Here is an 11371-nt window from a genome sequence, read left to right as displayed (position 1 = left end):
GGTTTGGGCAGCCTGCCGAGATGGGGCCTGGGAGGAGACGTTAGCCATACCTAGCAGGTGGTGCAGAATTACCAGGTAACAAATGCACATTTAGACCCTGCATGTGACCCCATGCAGAGGCTGCTGGCAGTGCATTCCAGTGCTGCCTTGCTCCCCCTCCCCCATCTTCCTCCCACTGGGTGCTGCATTTCTGGAACTTGCTCTGCCTTGATTCCCACATCCCCTTTGGGATCCCTCCAGCCCACTATCATTCACCTTGTCTCTTGTTTCTGTGTTTACTTGGCTGGTTTTTCCCACAGTTCTTTGCCGAGGATCCTCTTGTTTTTGTCACTTCTGCCACAACACGTCTCCTTTTAACTCCTAACCATAGAGCTCTGTACCTGTTAAAACAAAGAGCTTTTGTATTCTTCCCAAAGCAGCTCTCAAAACCTGCTCTTGTTGCACTGTTCATAAGCCAGTTTCCCTTGGAAGCTCAGGACGGGCTGCGCTGTTGGGAAGGGCAGCAATCAGCCGACAAATCTGCTTGAGGTTTTGGTCCAGCAACACCCACCGTGGTTAAAGCAGCTCAGGGCTGAGGATGGAGAGGACCCTGGGGTTGTACCCCTGCATCAGTGCCGGATCTCCAATAAAGGATGAGCGAGATGATAGGAGAGTTTTGCTCTGAAAGGAGGCTCGTTTGAAATCAGCGCTCTGCATACCTTGCTTTGCATCGTCGTTCATCTTCATGCCCTGCTGCGTTGTCTCCTGCTATGTGTGACATTAATTCCCGTAATCTGATGCAAATCAATATGCTAAAACCCTCATTAATTGGGTTACTGATTTATACTAATGAGACTTAAAATCTCTGAGAAGGTTGAGGGTATTTGTTCCTCCTCTAAATGGCCCGAGGAGCTATTGTCAGCCCCACAATGCCTGGCCCTTGGCTGGGCTGCTAATTGCCTCGTGACTGTATTTGCATCAACATAATGGTGAGGATGTTAGCGGGAGTTAAGACATCCCATCTTTTCCTTGGAGCAGGGAAATTCAGGATTAGCGGGGTGGAATGCTGCTGCCCGCATTGCTCACAGCCCCATTGTGTAGGGTGGCCGCTCTTCACCTACCATCCGTGTCCATAGCTGCTTCCATCATCTGAATTTTTCTCTGAGCTTTACAAGTCAAGCTGTAAAATGAGACCTGCCTGCAACTTGGCACATCAGAAATTGGCCAGGCTTCGTTTTTTCTTCCTCCTAGTGGGAAGAACCGGTGATTATTTTTAGAAGAAATTGTTTTGTCTGTTAAGTTTAATGGGTTGAAATGCTGTTTCGGCATTTGCAAGCCTTCAGAACAGCTTTGCTGAAAACCCCATTTAGCATCATCAATAATCCAGTAAGGCCGAGGATCCCCAGGGACAGGCCACTGAGACAATAGCTGAAGCCTTACATTTATAAAGCTAATTGTTGTACATGCTCAGCCGTTTCCCCAACACCAGTGCCACACACGTTCGCTGCTCTGTGCAAGAAGTGTGTCTGAGGGCTGTGAAGTCTACAGGAGGCTTTTCAGTGATGTTAACAGGAGCTGCATCTGCATTTCCAGGGACTTTTATCTAGACAAGGTCATAGAGATGTATCAACGGTGCTGTTTCAGTAGAAAAACTGTTCTGATTTAACAAAGAAGCTGGTTTTCTATTTGTTTTGTTTGTTAGTTGCCTTTTTTTTCTCCTTTTTTCTTATTTTCCTTTCTGTGCCTTCATTTAAAGCCCCATGATGGAGCGAGTATGCATCAGAGCTGGAACGGGCAATCCCACAACCATCTGTGCCTTTATGGCTGGGCTTTGGAGGCATTTCTCGGTGCATTTGTCTTCAAACCACCCCACTAAGTTTGGGGTGACTGCTTACCCTGCCCTGGTTGCAGGTAAGGAGTTTTGTGCTCTGGTGCACAAGTGGGTTCGTGTAATAAAGCAAAAAGCACCTCCTCCAATAGGACCGTCTCCTACTGAAGCAGTCCTAAATGAGCTTGTTGCTGGCTCCGGATTTTCCATGCTTTCTTTTGAGGACGTTCCAGGTAAAACGTGTCAGGGAATGAGAGGAGGCACTGAGTGCTGGGAGGCAGCGGTGCCTGCATGGCTGGGGCGAAGGTGACGTTTGGCTTCGTTTCTGGCTTTGTTTCTTTTGCTGTTTCCATGGGGAAGAAAAACAAGAATGCTCACATTTGGAGAAGATTTAAAATACAAAACTGCTATTTATTCGTTATGAGGATGTTGGGATGTTTGTGCCTTCAGAAACGTTAGACTTTGTTATCAAATAAGTATTTGTTGCCACAGAGTAGTGGGATTTGGGGGTTTGAGCAGGGGTGGTTGGGGAGCAGTGTGTATGCAGGAGAGCAGCTCCCCACAGGCAGCCAAGGGCCGAGAGGGCACAGATTACAAAGACGCTGTTGTCTTTGACAGAGGTCTTCCAGAGCCTCGTTGTCTGAAAATAATTAGCCAAACAAATTAGGTGTGTTTTATTCCCTGTGTATTTCATGCTGAATAACTCTGACATTTGGCTTCCTAGCTAAATGGTAATGTATACACCACAGACAGCTCTGCTGGGCCTTTGGTGACCACCCCAGCATCACTCCTACTTGTGGCATCCTCCAGATGATTGCAGGACTGAGGCTTCTGGAAGGGAAATCTTTCCCATGCATGGAGAATTAGGAGAAAGTTCTTCTCTGAAAGAGCAGTGAGGTGTTGGCAGAGAGTGCAGGGATATCACCATCCCTGGAGGTGCTCCAGAGTCATGGGGATGTGGCACTGAGGGATGTGGTGATGGGCATGGTGGGGTGGGTTGGGGTTGGACTTGAGGATCTTGGAAGTCTTTTCCAACTTGAATGATTCTGTGGTGCAGTGATGCTATGAGTTGTGTACAGCCATGAGCAAACCTGATTTTATACCTGTCCTGATGCATGCAGGTTGTATTCCATCCTTGGATTATTTTCAAAACCATTAAAGGGGAAAAAACCTTCCTCCTCACCCCCTTTCACACTCATACTGGTCAGGCAATGCAAAAAGCAACAAAATGGCATCTCCCCCACAGCAGTGACAGTCAGAGCTGTGCAGGAACCTTTCCTGATGAAGGCAGGGATTTGGGGGACCCATGCGAGCAGCCCCAAGCACTGGCAGCAGCTGCAGCTTGGCCAATTGCAGGCAGTGGTTTTGTAGCTCTGCTGGCCCCGCACCGAGACAGCCGAGTGGTTTTAACAAGAGCATGTAAGTTAAAACTGGTTTTCTCCTTTTGAAATTAGGGGCAGACTACGGCTGTTCAGGTTGCTGTTTTAACTGCTCCAGATGTCAAGCACAGCTCAGCCGAGATCAATGCGTAATCCAAAGGAAATACTACTAATTTCAAAGGAATGTGGTCAATATTTAAATGTTTTGGATCTTTTTAACGTGTAGACGGTGGTAGTGGTCTGGCTGGGCTTATTAACTCTACTTTTGCAGCAGTGATTCCATTAGCATGAATTAATGTCTATTAACATTATTGATTTTCATTTATTTTAACACACGGGCCTGTGACGGTATTAATTATTTCAGACATTCTCCAAGGCTGTGGTGAGTCAGAAGCTTGTTTAAGGCCTGATCCCACAAGCTTTTATCCCTCCAGTTGCTACTTAAGCCCTGACTTTGCTCCAAGTCTATGGAGCGGCTCCTGCTGCCTCCAGCAGCGCTGGGGCTGAGCCCATGCCTGTCCCCCTCCTACCCCATGCCCTGTCCATGCATGGCTTAGGTGAGTTTAACCCACCACTTCCCAAAAAGAAATCATCCCCCTAATTGGGTGTGCAAGCACAGGGAGACAGCGCTGTTGTCAGCCTTCAGTTGAAAGTGGAGTAGAACTGGCCTCCTATTAAATGGTTCCCAAATCAAGCCCAGGTAAGCTTCTTTTTTTCCCCTTCTTGACTTTTTGTGTCTATGAAACACACCAGGGGCATTTGCACTTTGTAAGGTGAAGAGGAGCAGTGCAGCCTGTGTCTTTTTTGGTGACAGAGCTTTCAACTTTTTTTCATACCTTTAAATAAATCCATCTCCTTTATTCCAGGTTGAGCACAGCAGCTCAGCAGCACATTGGGGGAGAGAGCTATGTGTTAGGGAGCGAGAAAAGGGCCTGTTTGTCAGCAAAACAAGAAGCTGATGACTTGTTTTCTTCACAGGCTCTGCTTCCAATGGCTGTTGAAGTATTTTGCTCACAGAGGTCACACATTCTTAGCAAAGGATGGTGGCTTTTTTGGTAAAAATATTTTTAAAAGCCGAGTGATTTTCATTAAACAAAAAGAAAAGAAGAAGTTTGAAATCGTTGGTGAAAATTACAATCAGATGAGATGTATTTTTGGAAAGAGTAAAAGCTCAGGAAAAACACAACCCCCGGTGCAAAAAGATCTTGGTCTGCGTCAGAGAATGCGCCCCATAAAACAAACCCTTTAGTTCCTTTGTCTGCAGAAACCTCACCCTTTGTTCGTGCCTAAGAAAAATGTTTCTTGTTACTGAGAGTGTGTTTGTCTTGCATGAAAAAATGTTTCTGTGGGAGATGTTTTGCATTCGAGTGACGCCAGAGAGCCAAAACGTTGAGCTGTGTTGGCCGTAAGACCGCAAGCTGATGAAGCTGGAACAATTAAATTGAAACCCTTTGGGGAAATGAAAGGATTTCCCCTCCCTCTCGAGGCAAGTGGGACTTTCTGCATAATGCCAGGCTCTTCTTTGGTGGGAAACGATCCCGGGTAGGCAATGTTTGAGGCTGCGTAGATGTGCACCGCAAGGGCTGAGCACCACAGGATGGAGCCTGGTGGCACTGCTGGCCCCAGCTGGGAGCACATCTGGGACGCACATCTGGCGCTGAGCAGCCCGTCTGCCCGCAGACGCTGTGCTATTTCTGCCTCCATGCACTAGATGGCATTGCCAACTTAGCTAAGGGGAACGGGCTGTGCCTGGGGGCTGGCAGAGGGCTGTGCCAGCCACCCCGTGGGCATCGTGACATCACTGCCCTCACCTACAGCATCCTTTTGGGTTGGGTCGTTGCCTTTTGCTGTCTACAACTACAGCTTTGCATCAGCCCTCAAAACTCTGCTTCGGTGCTTTCCTGGCTGTGTGTGCTGGGCTGGGATTGGTGACAGGTGCTGATGCATGAAGATCTGTCTGGGCAGTGTAGTCGAGTGATTTTAACCTGGTTCCTTAGAAATGGTGCTTGGTGCTGAATGTCTGGCATGTCTTGATAACAGGAACTGTAAGCCTGTGCACCTTCCAAATCTATCACTTGCTCCTTTCACTCTGAGCTTGTTTTAAGGACCAAAGGTATTTGTAGTTATTTCTGTGCTCCTCTATGTCTGCTTGTATCTGTACTCCAGGGTGTGCTGTCTGTTATCAGAACAGCTGGAGCTCTGTAGTGCACACTGGGTGTTTGGGCTCTGAGCACTTCTAGCCCTGCCAGAGCAAAAAACCCTTGTAATATAGAGACTTGGTGACACAGCACTGCTTTGCAGACTTGCAAACTGCCTTTCTCCTGCATGTGAGTGAGCGTTTGGTTGTAAGGAGAGCTGCTCACACCACTTAGTTGGGGCATTTTGATTTGCATGGATGCTGAGCTGGCTGCCTTGCCTCTCAGTGCAAGGCTCTGGGCAGAGCTGCTCTTGGAAAGTGTGCACTGGTGTGCAGCTGAGCTCCCTGGAAGAGGAACTTGGCCTCAGAGTGTTGTTTGGGCCATTGTAGTGCTGTCAGTCATCGATTCCTGGTTTCATGCCTTGTTTTGCATGAGATATATTTTCTATGATCTTTGGCTCTGTTACGCTCTCAGAGACATAAAACTTTATCTGCAGCAAAGAACGAAGACAGCTTTGAGCTGCATTGTATTTTTTGGCTGTTTTTTTTTTTTTTTTTTTCCTCCAAGCAAAGTGGAAATGCTGATTGTCTTAGCAAGTGAAAAATCTGCTATCATGAAGAATATAAATTTACCTTTTTCCCCCCATCTGTTTCAAAGCTCACCAAGAATACAATTCAGCCCTGGGCGTTCCTATGGACCTGGGTAAGGTGACATGCTCAGAGAACCAAAACATCTGTATCTGGGGCTGTGGTGTGGGCAGGAAATGTGCATTTTTACTGCATGCTCAGGAAAGGAATCTCATTAGATTCATGTGATCTCAAAGCAATTATATATCCAAAAAACAAAAGCAGGCCTCAAGCAGTGCAGCATATATTTTTAAGGCAATGAACATACTGGTTCATCATCTCTAATGTCCTTCTTAGTTGGAAGTGTTGGGACTGTGTGTATGGTAATAATCCTGGAGACTACAAAAATGAGTACGTGGTTGCAGAGTATCAGAGGTCTTCAGCTTTATTAAAGGGGATGGTTATTCATAGAATCATAAAGGTTGGAAAAGACCACTAAGATCATGTAGTCCAACCATCATATGCATGAACTTGGAGCGCCAGTGTCCAGATATCACCAGTTTAAGGTCTCTTTGAGCTGTGTTTGTCTGCTGCATGAATAAGTGCAATGCTTATCTTTACGACTAAAACTGTGTGAGTATTTAGCTGGCCCTTGCTCTTCCAGGATTGGCTGTTTTCATTTCACACTGCTCATTAAAGTATGGAGGTCTTGAGAAAATCTTTCAATGAGGGTTGCTTCTGCATGACTATGTGGTGGCTTTGTTTGGAGGAGAAGGCCAGGAACACTTCCTTAAGTCTACCTAAAGCCTTCCCATGTAGCCAACGTAGCAGTTCCTTTGGCTGCATGGGGTGTGCTGTTGGTGAAGCCTGGTGTAATTCTGAAAGGCTGCAAAACTACAATGTTCTCAGCCTATAAAAGACCCGGCTCACCACAGTGGCATAAGCAGGCAAGAGGTGAGCTGTGGTCTTTACACGTACTGGGGGAATTGCTGTGTTGTGGCTGCAGAGCCATCTCTGCCTCCAGCTGGGTGCTGACATAGGTGCCTTCATAACAGAATTAATATCTAACAGCATGTTTCAGGATGTGCTGAAGTCATGATCTGTCTTTCAGTTGTGAGCTCTCACTTAAAATTACGGCTAAGCCTGTGATGTTTGGTATCTAGGTGAAGGTTTGATTATCTAGTGAGAAAGAAAGAAAAAACCCCGAGCATATGGTTCTGAGCAGCAGGTTTTATCTCAGTGGATTTTGTTTGTAACCTCCTTGTGGAACTTAACAGAAAATTAGATCTCTGTCACTGAATTCTTAAAGGCATTAAAAAACACTATGGAGAAGATCTTACCTTCCATCAAACTCCACTCCAGTGACTTTTAAAGAATGCAGCTGTTTCACTCTTTGAATTCTTTCAGACTTTTCCACGGGGGATACTTCTCGTTTTGCAAGCAGTTTCCCATCAACTCAATGTGTGTGTGTTTGGGGGGGAGGGAGAGGGATAGGAAAGGCATTTTGTCTTGGGGAAAATCTCATGCACTCAGCTGGAGCCCCTTCCTGCAAAGCTGCTCTCCTGAGGCCCAAGGAGCTGCTGCAGTTCCCATGGCTGCTCCTTTGCTCTGTGTGCTGGGGGCTTGAGAGTGCCCCCCTGGGCACAGACAATGTGGTCACACCGTGCCGTGTGTGCAGGAATAGTGCTGGTGGGTTCCCAGGGCCCAACTTCCCAAGGAAGTCAGGCTGCAAACCTCCTCCGTGCCCCACAAATGGCAATGTTTAAAAAAATAAGTAAAAATAAAAGGAAAAGAAATATTGCATGAAATATGTTTAGCGTTTGTTTGTTTAGCTTTTGTTTTGACTGGTGATGTCTTTCCATCTGATAAAGACCCCTCTGGGCGAACATTGATGGCCCAGCTATGGGTGATGGATAAACATCCCTCCTCTTTCCATGACCACCCGCACCTACCCTGGCAATCAGACTCCCCTTTGAAAAGCTGGCCATTTTGTCTTCAGTTTTGCCATACCTGGTCCTAGACCAAATGATAGTTGTTTAGAGATCTGGTTTAGGTCCAACCAAGTGGCTTGGGCAAGAGAAGAAGAACAATGTGCTTGCTCCAAGGGAAAGGTTTTTTGTTGTTGTCCTCCAGGCTGCAACGCCTGGTCGCGAGGTAGGATGTTTTGCCTTTCTTCTAGCTCTACCAAGTGACTTGGCCCTCGGCTGCAGTGTAGGATCGTGGTGTATAGTAAGGAGTAATGGAAATGTTCTCTACTGCTGTTGACTTGTAGCTGAGGTATGAAGAGTAGGATATTTCCTTGTGTTTTTCCAGAATAGCTGTGCATGACTCTGAGCTTAAAATGAAAGACACATTGTCATTTTGTGGGCTTTTTTTTTTTGTGTCTTTAAGTGTATCTGTACCTGAAGTGGGAGAAGGAGAGAGAGAAAAGTGAGATCTGTTGGCCGGTGGCTTTGAACAGAGGGTTGACCCAGAGGCATTACTTGCAGGTCAAGGCAGCTGAATGGAAGTAAAATGAAATTATGAAAACAAAAACCAATGGAGGAGAATCATATTTCCTGGAGGGCTTTGCTTCTGCTGGGTGTGGTGGTCTCTCTTGGCTGGGTGTTGGGCTGAGCTCACCACTGGGCGGTCACCACCGATCTGGCCATGAGCGCGTGTCCTACTTTGTTCTTAGTGCATGGGTGGGGTTTTTCCATGGAACCTGAGAGCTGAGCACTCCACAGGGCTCCAGGCTGCCCCTTCCCTTCTGCAGCATCAGCGTTAGTGCAGTATCCCTTTCTTTTATCTGGGATCTTTTTCTTTTATAAGTGCTAATCAGAAATATGTGCTTTTTGGCATCGCTCTTGCAAATACTGCTGGGACTTGGCCCTGCGGGCATAATAATGGGGGGAAAAAAGCTAGGCTGAGGAATGCCGCCTGCAATGCCTGTGTGTGAATGCAGTCAGACTTCAGCCCTTAGTAAGATCTACCAGCTCCATCAGGATGCAGTGTGGAATCCAAGGAATGGCTTTGGGGGTTTTCATTTGGCTTCATAAGAAAATGATGCTTAGGTGAGATTTACAGCATCATCCCATCTGATTGTGTTCCCCACTCTGAACAGGTTTTGACCCAATTGCCTGCATCCATCCCTCATGGGTAAAAGTCAGAGAGACTGTGGTTTAAGCTTCATGAAAATAAATAGCAGAGTGGTGGTGAGGGACACAAATTGGTCCCCTTGGGCAGGAGATCATGGTGTGAATCTCAGCTGTGGTTAGTTGCCTTCAGAAAACCCACAGGCAAAAGCTGCAGAAAGCTAGGTTGCCTAAGTAGAGCAGCTCACAGGTCTGCTTGTTTTTCTTGTACTTGTGCCTGCAAACAAAGCTGAAATCTATCTTTCTCTCTTTCCTCTTCACACGTTTTCACCCCATCTTGGAAATGAAATTTGTTGCAGACAAGACCCTTGCCTACCAAAAGGACTGACCTGGAAATAAGAAAATGACAGCAGGATAATCTGGGATAGTTGATGGAAAACCTTAGGTCAAGTCTAAACACCAGCACAGATGGGTGGTAGCAGCCAGGTGGGGAGCAGGAATGCTGCTGGTCACCTCTCTCAGCTACTGAAAACCATGTGAGGTGGCACAGAAAGAGAAGCTAACAATGAGTCTGCTGCCATTCTGGGCACTCGAGTCATTGTGGTTTACAAAATAAATTATCATATAAATAGCTGCTTAGGAATGTCAGCCTGAAGACCACAAAATCTCACCAGCACATAGCTGCTTTGGCTTATGTAGCACCATGTCTGCTTGCGGAACGTTTTGGCCGCGTGTTGTAAAACCGCTTCCTATTTAAAAACAAGAGGGAAGAAAAAAATGAATAAAGCCTTTTGTCAGTGACAACTGCTGGTGGTTTCCCAGTGCCTCTCATTCCAGGAGGATGAGCATATCCTGACTGGTTGTTGCATCCTGTCTTCAGACGGTCCCACTGCTGTGGCCCCAGCACTGAGCGCACCGGTGCTCATGTCCCAGATGTTCAGAGGTGAGTGGAAGCAAACCCAGGTTTGTTTTCTGGGCAGTTTTTGTGAAGTACTAATGCATTTTGGAAAGGCAAAGCAGAGTGTGGTGGCGAACAAACAGATGCTTGTGCTCCTGCAGTTGCACAATACCACTGGGATTTTGTGTAGCAAACTGCCTCTTCTTGAGTGGCATCCTGTTTTGCTGTCTTGAAGCAAAGCTGAACACGACCCTTCTGAATCTGGCAGGTTCGTAGTGTGAAAAAGTGCCAAGGCTTTTGGTAAAGGCATCTCTCCAGACCCAGTGCTATGGACAGTTAATAACAGTGCATCCATTGGCTTTATTGGGAGCAGGATCAGATACCAACAGCGAAAATCCTCCCTAGAGAATTGCTGTGAGTGAACTCCAGCCAGTCATCTTGAACATAACCTCAGTGTTTTCCCGTTACGCTGATTCTGGCCAATTAACTGCTTATTTGTTTTGTTCCTGTTTGGTTTTGTTTGCTCTACTTGCTTATTTGTGACTTCCCTTCAGGAAAAACCACTGGGAGGTGCCCCATTGGCGACACTGGGAGGTGCAGGTGGTAACCATCCTTACCACGTCTTTTCTCTCAGACTTTCCACCAAAGTTCACAGTCCCAACACAAAATGTGAGAATGATGTCTCTATCACAAAGGCATTTTCCCAGCGTGGCTGAGCTGTGATATGAAACAAGCTGATTTTCTCATGAGAGGAGAGTAAATCCTTGGAAGTGTTATTTTTCTAATGTTTTATTTGACAAGTCCTAGCATGACCTTTTCTTGATGTTGCTTTTTCTTTCCCTTTTTTCTTTGTAAAAACCCTGCAGGATTGTGATTAGCAAGATAATGAATACCATCTGCTTTTAATCAATTCCTTCCTTTTCTCCCAACCCCTCCTAACTTCTAATATTAATGGAAACAGATTTGAATACTGTGAGGGGCCATTCTGGGAAGCGATTGGGTATTTACTAGGTGAAAAGTGAAATTGCACAGGTTTATTTCATGGGGTAGGGCATTTGACAGGTGCAATTTTTCTTCTGAATGTGTTGCATTCCTGTTTTATAAACCAAAATGCATGCTGACATATGAGATTATAAGCCTGCATGGAGGGAAATTTTAAGAAGGGGAGGTGACCGCCTTCACAAACCCAAGCCTTTCCATGGGACAGCTATTTGCTTCTGCACTGATACAACCAGTGGTAAATGCCACTTATTGCTAAGCCAGGTAAGCAAATGCAGCAGTCTGGGTGCAAGAAGTTGGTGCATCACCATTCCATGGTTTTGCAAGGTATACAAATGGGACCTGCTTGGCTTTCCTCAATGCCTGTGTATCCACATTTCCATTGCATCCATTTATCTTGAAAACTGAAAAAATTTTAATTCATCTGCTGTCAAGCCTTGCTTCAGATCAAACCTTTCTGTCCCCTGGATAGGAATCAATTTGATTTGTGCTTTTCTCTTAGGTTGGAAT

This window comes from Coturnix japonica, chromosome 4 (assembly GCF_054131305.1).
Source record: "Coturnix japonica strain WE chromosome 4, WE-NBRP24, whole genome shotgun sequence".
NCBI classification, from domain to species: domain Eukaryota; kingdom Metazoa; phylum Chordata; class Aves; order Galliformes; family Phasianidae; genus Coturnix; species Coturnix japonica.
Note: the sequence above shows the minus strand (reverse complement) of the source record.